At 34.7% G+C, this 15,279-nt stretch overlaps 1 long non-coding RNA gene across 2 annotated transcripts in view; it reads right to left on the bottom strand.

Annotated features, from left to right (window-relative positions):
* The window catches only part of LOC148110079 (uncharacterized), a 319,030-nt gene that overhangs the window by 162,521 nt on the left and 141,230 nt on the right, over positions 1 to 15,279 (bottom strand). The window lies entirely within an intron of this gene.

Here is a 15,279-nt window from a genome sequence, read left to right as displayed (position 1 = left end):
ATGAAAACCTCACTTTATTCTGGTTCTATCAAAACCAAGAGTCTGGTTACACACAACAAGAAAAACTTTAATAAAATACATTTCTGATTCTCATAATAAGGGATTAAGAGGTTTGTTCTACTCCATAACAATAGAACATTAAGTATCAAAGAGCATTTGAAATGTAATGAAAATATGAAGATTTAAGATAAATGATATTTACATAAGATGAAACTACTATGTGTTCTGTAAGATTGCTTTGAATCATTAGTAAGTTTACTCAGGGCTCAACTTTGAAGTTTTCAGGGACACAAAAAAATATTACAAAATAATAATTTGGAGTTTAAATGCAAGTACCAAGTAGAGAATACTATGAATTTTCTATAAATGGATTAATTTCCATGATGCCACTAAAACAGTGAAAAAAAATCAAGACACTCAGCTATAAAGGCATCAGCCTTTTAATGTATCAAAGCAACAGAAAGGAATAAGAGGACAGCCGTCTGTTGTGGAATCACAAGGACCTCGGCATGATGGGTCAGTAAAGAGAATTTAATATGCATTTCCATTGACACTGCAGTTACAATCTCCTTTCAGTATATCTTCAGGAGATTTTGGTTTAGATACTTAGTTTGGAGTGGATCCTTTTTAATGTGAATGCTTAATGAGGCAGTCCTCTTTTATACATTTTATACTGAAATGGGAACTGCAATGAAATAATTAAAATATATAGTACTAAATTTTCTATATTAGCAGTGCCAGGAAGAGTCTGGTGATGCTTGGGCATTTGGACATATCACACTGAAAAACATTTCAAGTTTACTGACTCAAATGATGTCATTTTATACTTTATCACCTTATCGTATGTTGTGAAGTGTGTAACATCTTCAGACACATTTAACAAATCTGGAATTTGAAATATGGAGAAAATTAACTTGGGTAAGACGATAGATCTAGCAATATTAGGAAATGTTGATGGAGCCTCAGATGTCTGACTCCAGAGCCTAAGATCTCAGCTCTCTAACTACACCACATAAACATACACGTGCATTTCAAGTTCTGTATAGAAGCATGAAGATAGAGCTATTCTTTATATACCGGTTTCTTGACAATAATGTGAATCATCATTTTTAACTGCACTGCAGTTACAACTGGATTGGACCAAGTGTTTCAAATAAAAGCAGTAGAGATAAATATTATATGGATAATGAGGAGGGTTTGAAGTCATCTATCTTTTTTTGCTGATACTCTCTAGACTACCATAGCTACTTGCAATTATAAGAACTCTTAGCTGGTCTATTACATTTAGGAAATGATGGCCTGATTTCTGAGGTGCTTTAGAGCAATCAAACATTAAATATGAAATGCAGCATAGAACATGGAAGCTGGTTCCTTTTATTTATATCTCCCCACCTGGTAGTTGATCCTTCTATCAATCTGCATGGACCTTCCAGGAAACCTGATTCTGACATCTCTTTAAAATGGCTGTGAGCCAGAATTCATCGCTGCCAGCATCCTCCTACCTAAATATATCTCTCTTCATCCATTCCCAGTATTTGATCACTCAGACATTACTGCTGACCTGGAATGGTTCCCAAGCTCATTATAACAGCATTCCCGTTCAGACTTAAAATTGGGTCGAGGGGAGAAAACTACCCTTCCTTATCAAGTCCCTACTGTAAGACTCCAACTTCCCCATTTTGAAGAGCTTGGCTTCTGAACTTACATTCTATTCTTGAGCTCTCCATTATAAGTGTCTAAGATTAAAGCCCAGTGCACTCGGATTTGCGTGACCAGACTGACGAGGAACCAGTAAGAGGCCTGCCAGAACTTTGGCTAAGAAGTAGGTTCTGTGTCAGTGTCAGCCTGCCAAAGTGGGAAGTTAAACAATCAAAACCAAAATAAAGTCTAAGTAATGGGAGGAAAAAGGAAAGAAAACTGTCAAGCCTGGACTGGAGAAGAGTTTGGACAAATAGAAAAAAGTAAAGTCCTGAATTGCACATTAGAGACCTTCTCAGAATCCTGGAGAGGTGGCATTGAGAAGTCTTATCTAAGTTTCTAATACGTCTTTGGCTTGCTACAGAACACAGATAATTACCCTTTTAACCATCCTTCGTGCACCACTCTACAATGTAGCTCCTTGAGATTGTGGTCGTCACTTATTTCAACACTTTCACAACCTATTCATTCCTTTGATTTTGGTCTTCCCTACTGTGTTTGATGTTTTACTTTTTGTTGATTTTAGCACCATTGACTTTCATTAGTTTTTTTTTTTATTTGTCATCAAGATTAACAACTCAAACATTCAATTACTCTTTGCTTCAATGAGTCACTCCAATTTTCCATTTCACTGATCTTTTAAATAAATTTCTTTCGAGAATCTAATCTTAAAAAATGGTTTGTGAGAATGAACCATAAGAGGAATACGTTTCTTAAAAAGGATTTTCAAACATGACTATAAGAACAAGAGTGAAATGAAATAACCTTGTAATTTTGACCATAAAGTAGCAGGCGACTTCTCATAATTTTAAAAATGAAAGAGTGTAATAATGATACAGTTGGAATATAAGTCAGCCATCAAATATTCCAGTGCCTTTAAAGGTGTTTTAAATAAAGGTGCTTTATTTTCCTATAAATTAACTTGATGACTTTATAAGTAACAATGAATTAATTTAAAAAAAACTAAAGATCCAGTCCATAAGCAATATGACATGGGAATGAAAATAAAGGAATTAACTGACAAAATATTATTGAGGAACAATCAATTTAAACTTCCAGTGGGTACATTGTTTGACATTATGCATTGCCCTTGGAAGCCTTTAATTGCTAAGCCAAATGTTTTCACAATTAGGGCCTGGTCTATCTTTGACCTCTGTACTACACTACATTCAACAGAGGATTGAAGGTATTAATGAATTAAAATATTATTTTAAAGTAAACTTGTATGATCATGCTCAAGATCTGTCATGTTCAAGACAAGACATTAAAAGATAAATACGACGAATTACCCAGAGGAATTTTTTTTCTACCATTTATCCTAGAAAGTCTCTTCAAATGTATAAAGCTTAAATCCTAGAAACTGGTTCTTAAAATCAGATTCAAGAAACAGGGGTTAATGACAAGTCCTACAAACAGATTTCAGAGTAAAGAGGGTGGTTTAAAAACACAGCTTGGTCTTCTTCACCCCTTAATGTCACTAAACTAATTATCATTTTTAAAAAATTAAGTCCGCAGGAAGAGAGAAAATAAAAAACCACAGAAAAACGTTAAGAGAGAAAGCAGATGAATGGTAGTATTTGAAAGCAGACATAACAAATGTGAATCTTTAACCAGCAGTGAGGAACTTCCAAATGATAGTACTTCTGAAAATAAAGGTAAATATCAAGCTAATATCTGGAGGATTGACTAATGATTCTTCTAAACTAGGTAATTAGAAGCACCCGTTCCCTCACCAAAGACACAGAGAGGGCTCTATGATACGAGGTCCCATATGCATTCAGGTGCAAGACAATTTAGTAACCATTTGTTTACTGAATGTGGAAACCACTGAACACCCTGATTTTACATGGCCCTCAAAATGACAGTAGCCAAGTCTACCTTCTCAGATGACCAGAAAATTTTCCTCTTGTGAACGGACCAGGCAAAGATGAAAGAAGTAACATACATCAGGAGTAGGTCCCTAATATAATGATACAGAGAGATAATGCCTTAACGCTAAAACCTGCACGTGACAATCCTACTCAGAGGCATAGTGTTTCCAGTAAGTTTATTTTTCCACTTTTAAGTGTAGATCACCAAAGATCATCAGCAGAAAAAAGGTCTAATTTGAAAATTAGTAAATAAATTTGCAAGAAAGCCACGGAGATACAAGATTAAGAAGTGAAAAAGAGGAATCATGTCTGTGAAAATGGTAAAACTACCTGATATACCATTTTCACATATACCAAGAGTTCATAACTCCATAGAAACACTGAAAAATGTCAAAATTGTCAGAATAAACTGTCCAAAGTCTACAAAATAGTCAAATGTTTAGAGCCACTCAATAAATGCTGAATCAAGAAAAAACTAACTTAAAAATGATAGGAAGCCTTTATAACATTTTCATGCATCCTTGTCCCTTCCCCCTCCCGGGCAAGGACTGTAGTCTCCACTCCCAGGGTCAAACCCCAGTCCGAAGTCCAGACACATCAGAACAGCTCTTACTCTGCAAAAACTTGTCTGTCTGATTTGACCTATTTGGAGCCTGAGGGACTGTTTGAAGGCCCTTGCCTTTGTTTTGCTTGAGACAGAATTTTCTCTCTGACTTATTTCGTTTAGCAGTATACTCTCTAACTAGGGGAGGTGAGTGAGGGGATGGGTGAAATAGGTGACGAGAATTAAGGAACACCCTTGTGATGAGTACTGGGTGATGTATGGAGGTGTTGAATCACTATATTGCACCCCTGAAACTCATGTAAATATTGTATGTTAACTAACTGGAATTTAAAACGAAACAAAACGAAAGAACTCTTTCAGGCAGGGCGGTGGCTAGGCAGAGGGCGTTCTGTGAAAATACTGCAAGGAACACCAACAACCTGCTGTTGCTTGAGGCAAGAGAATCAAGGGGAGGCAAACAATAGATGTGCTGAAAGTCTGGGAGGGAAAGCTGCGGAGAGTTTCTCTGGGAAATGAGGTCAGTAAAAAGTGCGCACATACGGAGGAATTTAGAAAGACAAATGAATTTAAGGGCAGGATGCACATTCATAAAAGACCTAAGAAATAAACCTCAAGCTTTCACCTCTGGCTGATTCTAGGCTCAGGGGAGGAGAAGGAAATGAGAGCCGCCTCAGAGCTGGAGTGGTCTGGCTATGTGTTACTGACGTCCCTGAAAACAGAGCAATCGGTAAAGACCGAGATGAGCTCCCCTTCCCCTTCCTCATCCCCCTCCCTCCTTTCTTCCTTCCTTTCTTATTTTGGACCACAAACTAAAGAAATAGGGACTTCAAAGTTCCCACCTGACAAAAACTATAGACTTTGTGAAAATGGTTCAGAAAGTGACTGACTAAAGAACAGCAACACATAGCCAACTATGAAAACAAACCCCAAGGAGAGGGCAACGTCCATTCCAGAGCCACCACGTGATCATGCTCAAAATTTCTAGTTGTAACGAAAAAATGACAAAAACGAGCAGGCAAAACAACAAGAAAGTAGGTAAATTCACAAAAGAAATTAATAGAAACTGTCTTTTCGGTCATATCAAAAAAATCATTGCTGAACTTTCCCTCTACACTTTCGTATGAAAGTTTTATGGTTGGGGGTGTTCCGTTTAAGTCTTGAAACCATTTTCAATTGATTTTTATGTATGGTGTAAGGTAAGGTCCAATGCCATTCTTTTGCATGTGGACATCCATATTTCTCAACACCACTTTTGAAGACACTCTCCTTTCCCAATGTGTATTCTTAGCACCGTTGTTGAACAGTATGATTGTATGTGCATGGATTTGCGTGGGCTCTCTATTCTGTTCCCTTGGTCTATGTGTTTGTTCTTATGCTAGTACAATACTATTTTTATTACTATAGCTTTGCTATGTAGTTTGAAATCAGGAAACGTGATGCTTCCAACTTTGTTATTCTTGCTCAAGACTGTTGGGCTAGTTGTGGTCCCATGCAAATTTTAAAATTTTTTTTCTATTTTTGTTAAAAATGTTTTTGGAATTTTGACGGGGATTGCACTGCTTTGCATAATATGGTCATTTTAACAGTATTAATTCTTCCAATCCATGAACACAAAATATCTATTTGTGTCTTAATTTCTTTCATCAATATTTTATAGTGTTCACTGTAAAGATCTCATCTCCTGGTTAACTTTATTACTAAGTATTTTACTATTTTCAGTGCTACTGCAAATGGGATTGTTTTCTTGATTTCTTTTTCAGATGTTTTGTAGTTAATGAATAGAAACATAACTGCATTTTGTACATTGATTTGTATCCTTTACTCTTGCTCAAATTGTTTATTAGTGCAAACAGTTTTTGGTGGACTCTTCATATGTTAGTTAGTTATTTTAGTCTAAAAATACAATTTTATTTCTTACTCTCTGATTTGGATGCCAAATTTTATTTTTTCTCTTGCCTAATTGCTCTGGGTAGGACTTCCTGTACTATGGTGAATATACATGGTGGAAGTGGGCATGCTTGCCTTGTTCCTGATAAGAGAGGAAAAGCTTTCAGTTTTTCACTGTCACGTATAAGGTTACCTGCAGTCTTGTCATAGATGACATTACTTAGATCGAGATACGTTTCTTCAATACCTAAGAGTGTTTTTTTTAATCATGAAGGAATGTTAAATTTTGTCGAATGCCTTTCTCACCTACTGAGAGGATAATATGATTTTTATCCTTCATTTGTTAATATGGTATATCACATTTATTGATTCGTGTACGTTAAACCATCCTTTCACCCTGGGGGAAAATCCACTCGGTCATGGTGTATGATCCTTTTAATGTGCCACCGAATTTGGTTTGCTAGTATTTTGTTGAGGATTTTTACATATATGTTCATTAGAGATACTGGCCTCTACTTTTCTGATAATCTTGTCTGTTTTTGGTATCAGGGTGATGCTGGCCTCATAAAATGAGTTTGGAAGTGTTTCTGCCTTTTCAATTTTTGGAAGAGTATGAGAAGGTTTGGAATTCTTCCTTAAATGTTTGGTAAAACTCACCTGTGAAACCATCTGGTCCCAGGCTTGCTTTCTTGGGAGATTTTTGATTACTGATTCAATCTCCTTAATTATTGTTGGTCTGCTGACATATTCTATTTCTTCATCATTTAATATTGGTAGGTTGTATATTTCCAGGAATTTATTAATTTCCTCTAGGTTATCCAATATATTGGTGTGTAATTGTTCAAAGCAGTTTTTATTCTTTTTATTTCTGTGGTGTCAGTTGTAATGTCTCTTATTTCAGTTCTGATTTTGAGTTCTTTTTTTTCTTACTACAGCTAAAGGTTTGTCAATTTTATCTTTGTGAAAAGTCAGCTCTTAGTGTCCTTCATCTTTTCTATCCTTTTTCTAGTTTTTATTTATTTCTGTTCTCATCATTGTTATTTCCTTCTGCTAACTTTGGGTTTAGTTTATTTTGCTTTATCGAGTTCTTTAACATGTGAAGTTTGGTTGGTTATTTGAGATATTATTTCTTTTCTTTCTTTTTTCCTTTTCCTTTTTTTTTTTTTTTAACTAATGTAGGCATTTACCAGGATAAACTTTCATCTTAGAACTGCTTTTGCTGCTTCGTTATGTTTAGGTATTGTGTTTCCATTTTCATTTGTCTCAAGATATTTTTTATTTTCTTCTTTAAAATCAGGAGTGTGCTGTTCATCAATATCCCAGCTTTTCTCCTGTTATCAATTTCTGATTTCCTAACATTGTATCAGAAAAGATATTTGATATGATTTTAATGTTCTTAAGTTTGTTAAGGCTTGCTTTGTAGCCTACCATATAAACTATTCTGGAAAACGCTTCATGTGCCCTTTAGAAAAATGTGTATTCAGGTTCTGTTGGATGGAAAATTCTGTATATACCTGTTAGTTTCATTTGGTCTAAAGTGTAGTTCAAGTCTACTGTTTATTGATTTTCTTTATGGATGATCTATCCATTGTTAACAGTGTAATAATAAGAACCCCTATTATTGTTGTATTACTCCTTATTTCTTCCTTGTTGGGTGTATACAAATTTACAGTTGTAAAATCCTCTTCATTAATTGACTCTCTTATCATTATATAGTTACTGTCTTTGTTTCTTGTAATAGTTTTTTTTTTTAACTTCAAATTTAGTCTTTGACACGAATGTAGTTATTCTTGCTGTTTTTATTTTCACTTGTTGGTTTAGCTCTTTTCATCCCTTCACTTATGAGCCTAAAGGCTTTACTGGGTTTCTTAAAATCAGCATACAGTTGGGTCTTATTATTTTTAAACCATTCAGCCAATTCTGTCTTTTTATTAGAGAAGTGAATCCATTTAAAGTTATTACTGATAAGTAGAGATTTACTATTGCCATTTTAAAAGTTGTTTTCTGGCTGTTTTGTAATTTTTTTATTCTTTTCTTCCTCTCTTGCTGTCTTCCTTTGTGATTTTTAATTTTCTATGAGAGTTTTTACAGAATGAGTATTATTTATTTTGAAGTTTGGTAAAATTCCCCAGTAAAGCCATCTGTGTTTGAAGTTTACTTTATGCAAAAGATTTAAATATAAAATCAGCTTATTTAATTCAAATATGACTATTCAGATTATCTAATTCTTCTTAAGTGTGTTTTGGAGTTTCTATCTTTCAAGAACTACATCCATTTCATTTAAGTTATCAGATTTATGGGCATAGAGATGTGGATAATATTCACTTATCTTTTTAATTTCAATAGGATCTATACTGATATGCCTTCCTTGATTCCTGATATTGCTCGATATCGGTAATTTATATCTCCTCTCTTTCCCTCTCCATCCCACTCCGTCCCTCCATCTCTCTTGTCAGTTTGCTAGGGATTTGTCAATTTTATAGATTTCTTTAAAAACAGCCTCTGGTTTGATTGTCTCTACCTTTTTCTGTCTTGAAAACAATTGATTCCTGCTCTTATATTACTTCTACATGTTTTCAGTTATTCTGTTATTTTTCCAAGTTTCTTGAAGTAGGGGCTTAGATCATTGAGAATTTCTTTTAAATTCTAGTATAAGAATTAAGTGCAATAATTTTTCCTCTAAGTATCACTCTAGTTGTAGCCCATGGACTTTCATTTTCATTTTTATTCAGTTACATGTATTTTTTTTATTATCTTTGAGACATTCTTTCTGTCCCATCAATTATTTAGAAACGTGTTTTTCACTCTCCATGTGTTTGGAGATCTTACGGTTTTATTTCTGCTATTGATTTCTAGTTTGGTTCCATTATGATGAGAGTGCATACTTCTTATGAATTCATTTATTTTAAAAGTTCATAGCACACAGAGGACTCTAGGAAGATAATTTCCTTTTCAGTTCCTTAAAGATGTTGCTCTACTCTCTTCTAGCTCACATTGTTTTAGATGAGAAATCTGCCATCGTCTTTGTTGCTCCATACGTACTGTGCTATTTGTGTCTTTTAAGATTTCTTATTACTAGATTTAAGCAATTTTCCTGTATCTTAGCAAATTTTTATTCTTATTTCTTTTGGTTGGGGTTCACTGAGCTTTTTGGATCTCTGGCTTTATACTTTCCACCAAGTATGGAAAACTTTTTGCCACTGTTACTTCAAAATGTTTTCTTTCCCCTCTCTCCTTTGAGAATTTTCATTACACTAACATTATGTCACGGGAAGTTATACTTTAACTCTTAATTTTTTTAAGTCTTTCTTCTCCATATTTCATTTTGAAGGGTTTTTATTGCTATTTCCAAGTCCACTAGTATTTTCTTATGTGGTATCTAATTTGCTGTTCATCCATCAAAGATATTGTAGCTTTCATCTCTAGTGGTTCAATTTTCATATTTCTCTAAATATATCTTTAAAACGTTTACTTATTCAATGGTTTTAATGTCTACAAGTGCTACTATCTATACCATTTCTGTATCAGTTTCAACTGATTGATTTTTCTTGATATTTGGGTGGTGTTTTCCTGTCCTTTAAAAGTCTTATTTTTTAAATTTGAGGTTATAGATTGTTAATCTATTGGCTCCTGGATATCTCCTGTTTCTCTAAGTATTCTTGAGCTTCATTCTGAAACACTATTATTTGGGAACAGTTCCATCCTTTCAGGTCTTGCTTTTAAAAAGCTTTAAAACAGAGTAGCTTTTATTCTCAGAATAGTTTTGAGGCAGAACACTTCTCAGTACTTTACTCAATGCTCTGTATATTATGAGATTTTCTGTTCTTGCTGGTGGGCATGAGCACTATACCTGGGCTTAGGGGATCTTTCCCTTCAATCCTTTTGGGTATTATTTCCTCAGGTTTAGGTATTCAAATGCATATGTTGATCAAAACTCATCTGAAAAACTGACTTTCTAAGATTTCTACTCTCTAGACTCAGCACAACTCTCTCAATCCTAGCACCCTGTCCTGTGAGCTCTCTCTGCTTTGGCCTCTCACATTATCTACTCCACTGACTCAGGAAAACCTCTGGAATCTATGTGGGCTGCTCTTCCCTGCTCTACGATGAGAACACTCTCCACACACTATAATGAAGCAGTATTAGTGCTGTGTTTATTTCCTATCCCTTCACAATCAGTTTTTTTGTCTAATAGTCTTAGTATCTGCTGTTTTCATGTATTGGCTCTTTTTTTCTTTTTTTTCTTTTTTAGTTATTTTTTAGTTATTTCAGGGCAGAGGATAAATCCAGTTCCTTACAACATATTACAAAGATTTGTGAAATCGATTTATACCAAACAAACCAAAGAAGTAAGAATGTCTGCCTCTCCCTCAACAGTCTCAAAGCAAATGCCTCCCCTTTTTGAAGAGGAAAATTTCATTGATATAATTGGTCTTCACCACAAACTCTTTTTTAAATAATACTTTCTTAAGGATAGTTTATTTTGTTTCTAATAGGAATGATATAAAAAACACAAAGGATAAGTTGAAATACTGAGTTCAAAACTTCATGCCTTCAAGAAATCATTTTATTGATTCTCTAAGAGCAAGAAGCTTGTTTGAAACAGTAGAGAAAGTGTTACATCTTGGAACCACACAGAATTCAAACAAATTTTGAATGTGTCACTTTCTAACCCTTTCTAACCAGGATTTTTGAGCATGACACTTTGATTCAGTTTTATATTCTCATCTATAAAATTGAGATGCTCCTATTTCATAAAAGTTTACTAAGAGTTAATTAATAAAGGTCTACAAAGTTTTTGGGGCACCTGAGTGGCTCAGTCAGTTAAGAGTCTGACTTGATTTTGGCTCAGGTCATGACGCATGTAGGGCTCTGCAATCAGTGCAGAGTCTACTTTTCCCTCTCCCTCTGCTCCTCCCTCTGTGCGTGCTCTCTCTCTCTCATAAATAAATAAATAAATAAATAAATAAATAAATAAATAAATAAATAAATAAATAAACTTTTTTAAAAAATATATCAATACTATGTGTAGCAAGGGGTATTCAATATATCATAGCTCTTGTGATTAATATAACTCTTATTAATAAACAGAAGTCAATTTGGGTGACCATCTTTTCTTCCCAAAGCTGAGATCTTTCATATGTCATTCTCAGAGACAATTATTCATTTATATTGTTGTATTTGACTGTATTATGCATTTGAGCATTTCTTGAGTCAATACTGTCCAGTAAGAAGACCCTTTTGGCTTTCCTTAAGACAGGAAGTCATGGTGGAAAATTTCTTAGTCCTGGAATTGGCCTCCTGTTTGATTCAGCAACAATAATGCCTATCAACTTCCTAGGGGATTTCATTTGTTCCAAGTTAAATTTTTCCCAAATAATTTTGGGAGTTGATTATTAACATGACTGGGAAGAATATGGTATGCTCATTAGGTTATCTAAATTACTTAACTATTTTCTTCAGGTCATATGGGGTTAGTATCTTTAATGGTGAGCAAAACAACTTTCCACTGTGATGAGATTGTACATGTCTGAAAGTTTTTTCTTCTCCACATATTGACCCTGCAAGATAAAACCAACTCTTGGAAGCAAGTCGTATGAAACTCCACCTTTTCAGTCACAAATTCAGGATAGTAAAGGGCAGATGGGTACAACACTGACATGTAGTATGGAGGACAGCAATCATTCTTACTCTTTGTTTTTATTATTGTCTTCCCCTAAACAGACCATACAGAAAACATGTATGTGATCATTTAAGAAAGAAGATAAAGCACTGGACTTTTTAAGTTTCATAGGTTATCTTTACATTAATGCAAAGCAATAAAATGAAAGTTCTCAGAGCAATACATACATTTAAAGTAGGTAATAAAAAATAAATTCCATTCAAGCATATAACACATCCTCAAACTTGGTAACTCCTAATGTGAATTATTGAAAACGGTACATTAGAGAAAGATTGTAGATCAAATCTAGTTATTATCCTTTAATTTCACTCTCCTGAGAAAAGCGAAGGAATTTTTCCAATTGCAATTGTATTAGTTCAACTTATTTTATAAATCCCTTCAAAGATTCTCTTTTCTTTGTAATTATTTCAGTTTCCTTTTTATTATCAATATTTTTAAATCAACATTCAGTCTGTCTGGAAAAATATATCCTCATCATTATATATGAAGTGTCTTTTACTCAAAACTGAACATAGTGATGCCCATGTGATTATTAACCTCACATTAACTATCAAGTATAGTTTCTTTCAGCTCCTTAGTTCTCTGGAACATAATATTCCTCCTTGCAGTTTAGGAATTTGTCTTATGTTCCTTTACTCTCTGTTCTTAGTAACAATCCACTCTGATTTTATATTTTTCATTATTCCTTTTAACTCTTATTGATATTTTTAAAAAGAGTAGTTGTCTTGTTCTTTAAATCAGAACACAATACTCTGAATATTAATATTTTTTAAAGTGTACATTTAAAAAGGTTTCTGTCAATTTTTATTTTCACATATCTCTACATTTTCTCAAGCTCTTTTTCTTATTAAAATGGGGCATTAGACCTATACTTCAGGTTTAGTAATTTAAAACATTTTATAACTATGACAAATGTTAAATTTTCCAATATTAAATAGTACTCCTGGTTTAAAAACTTCTTTTCATGAGAGAGAGAGAGGGAGGAGGGGGACAGGCAGAAGATGAAGGAGAGAATCTTAAGTAGGCTCCATGCCTAGCATGAAGTCCCATAACGGGCTCAATGTCACAACCATGAGATCATGACCTGAGCCAAAATCAATGGTCAGCCATTTAACCAATGGAACCACCCAGGTTTCCCAAAACTTATTTTAAAAATGTAGTTTTCTACTCAGAGTCTTAGAAACATTATGAATTTGGATATTTATACCATATGTGAAAAATTCTACCCATTTTCCCTGTATTTAGGGGTATTGTGGTGCTTCTGTGGCACAGTCAGTTAGCATGTGCCTTCAGCTCAGGTCATGATCCCAGGGTCCTGGGATTGAGCCCAGTGTTGGGCACCCTGATCAGCAGGGAGCCTGCTTCTCCTTCTCCCCCTGCCCCTACCCCTGTTCATGCTCTCTCTCAAATAAATAAAATCTTAAAAAAAATACAAGTATTAAAAGAAAAGGTTAACATCTAGTATGATGACTCTGTTCTACATCCAGGAAATGCTGGTTATTTGAATTTTGGTTCAATCATCTTTGCAACATTAACCAAAGGACTGTTATAAAAATATTTATACCAAACCAAGATAAATGAGATTTTGATCGACTGTAAACTGGACCAAAAATCTGTACCTTATCATTGAGATTATGTATTAAGTAATAAATAAATAATACTGATGGGATGGAGCTGTACCACAATAAAAAACCTGAGGTGGATAGAGGTCTAGCTGGTCATTATGTATGTCTGAGAGAGCTATGTAACATTCTAGGTATAAAAATGAAGGGATTCTAGAGCTAAGACTTAAGATTGAAGGGATTCCTCAGCTAAAGTCTTATCTGAGCTAAGGAAGTGTTTTCTCACTCAGCTTCATCTTTCGTGCGCTTATGTTTCAGGTGACTGAGAAGTCAGGAAAACTGTTCTGTTGTGCAACAGCACGCTGTGCTGCCCCCCCCCCCGCCCCCCACTGTATCCTTCCTGAAAACTAAGTAATGTGGCACTTAGTGAAGCCTAGTCTCTTTCATGAGCTCGATGTTCAATTAAACTCTAAACCACTGCTGTTAGCGAGACTTAAAGGATATTTCAAAATGTTATCTTGGCGTGGATTTCTAAAAGATGATGGCACAAGAAAATCCTGTACTTACCTCCTCCCACAAACACACCAAACCCACAGCTATATGTGGATCATTTCTCTCTGCAAAAGATCTGAAGGGGCACCTGGGTGGCTCAGATGGTTAAGTGTCTGGCTTTGGCTCAGGCCCTGATCTCAGGGTCCTGGGATCGAGCCCTGCGTTGGGCTCCCTGCTCAGCAGAGACCTTGATTCTCCCTCTCCCTATGCCTCTCCCCCTGCTTGTGCTCTCTCTCTCTGCCAAATGAATAAATAAAATCATTTTTTTAAAAAAGAAAAAGATCTGAAAATTAGATTAACTGGTTTCTCCACAACAAAGGACAAAAAAGATCACACCAAGATGGCTCTTGACACACCCTGAACAATGGGGACTTATCAAGAAGAAATCAGGCAGTTTAGACAATCACAAAGTTTTGAGAAACAATGAAGAGCTAGGGCAAGATTGAAAAAGAAGTTTCATCACCTATGCAGGGGCATTCCTTTGAGACTGAGACAGGCAGCTGCTTTGCCTAATACAGAGAAACAAATGCAGACAGTCAGCAAAATGAGGACAGAGTATTATGTTCTAAATTAAATAATAAGACAAAACTTCAGAAAAACACCTTAATGGTACAGAGGTAAATAATTTCCCTGATAAAAAAAAAAAAAAAACTCAAAGTAATGATTATAAAGATGTTCAATGAACTCAGAAGAATGGATGAACATGGCAAGAACTTTAACAAACAGAAAATATTAAAAAGTGTTAAACCTAAGTCACAGAGCTTAAGAATACAATAACGAAATAAAAAAATACACTAGGGGGATTCAACAACAGGTTAGATGATGCAGAAGAATGGATCAGTGAGCTAGAAGACTAAGCAATGAAACTCACTGAGGCAGAGCAGCAAAAGGAAAAAAAAAAGAATTTTAAAAAATAAATATAACTTAAGGGACCTACTGGATAACATCAAGTGGAATAACATTTCCATTACAAGGGTGCTCTAAAGAGAAACGAGAAAGGGATAGAAAATTTATTTGAATAAATAATGGCTAGAAACTTCCCTAACCTGGAGAAGAAAACAGATATCCATGTCCAGAAAGCCAAGACAATTATGATAAGATGAAATGAAGAGATCCACACCAAGACACATTAGAATTAAAAAGTCAAATGTGAAAGATTTTTTAAAAATCTTAAAAACAACAAAAGAAAAATTGTTATAAGGAAAATCCCATAATGTTATTAGCAGATTTCTCAGCAGAACCTTTGCAAGCCCAAAGCAAGTGGTGTAACATATTCAATTGCTGAAAGGAAAACACTTCCAACAAAGAATAATCTACCCAGCAAGGTTATCATTCAGAATTGAAGGACAGATAAAAATTTTTTTCCAGACAAGCAAAAGCTAGAAGAGTTTATTACTACTAAACTAACCTTATAAAAAATGTTAAAGGAACTTCTATAAGCTGAGAAGGGGCACTGATAAC

This window comes from Ursus americanus, chromosome 5 (assembly GCF_024610735.1).
Source record: "Ursus americanus isolate L20-20 chromosome 5, mUrsAme1.1.p, whole genome shotgun sequence".
Taxonomy (NCBI): Eukaryota; Metazoa; Chordata; class Mammalia; order Carnivora; family Ursidae; genus Ursus; species Ursus americanus.
This window is presented reverse-complemented; position numbering and strand designations above follow the sequence as displayed.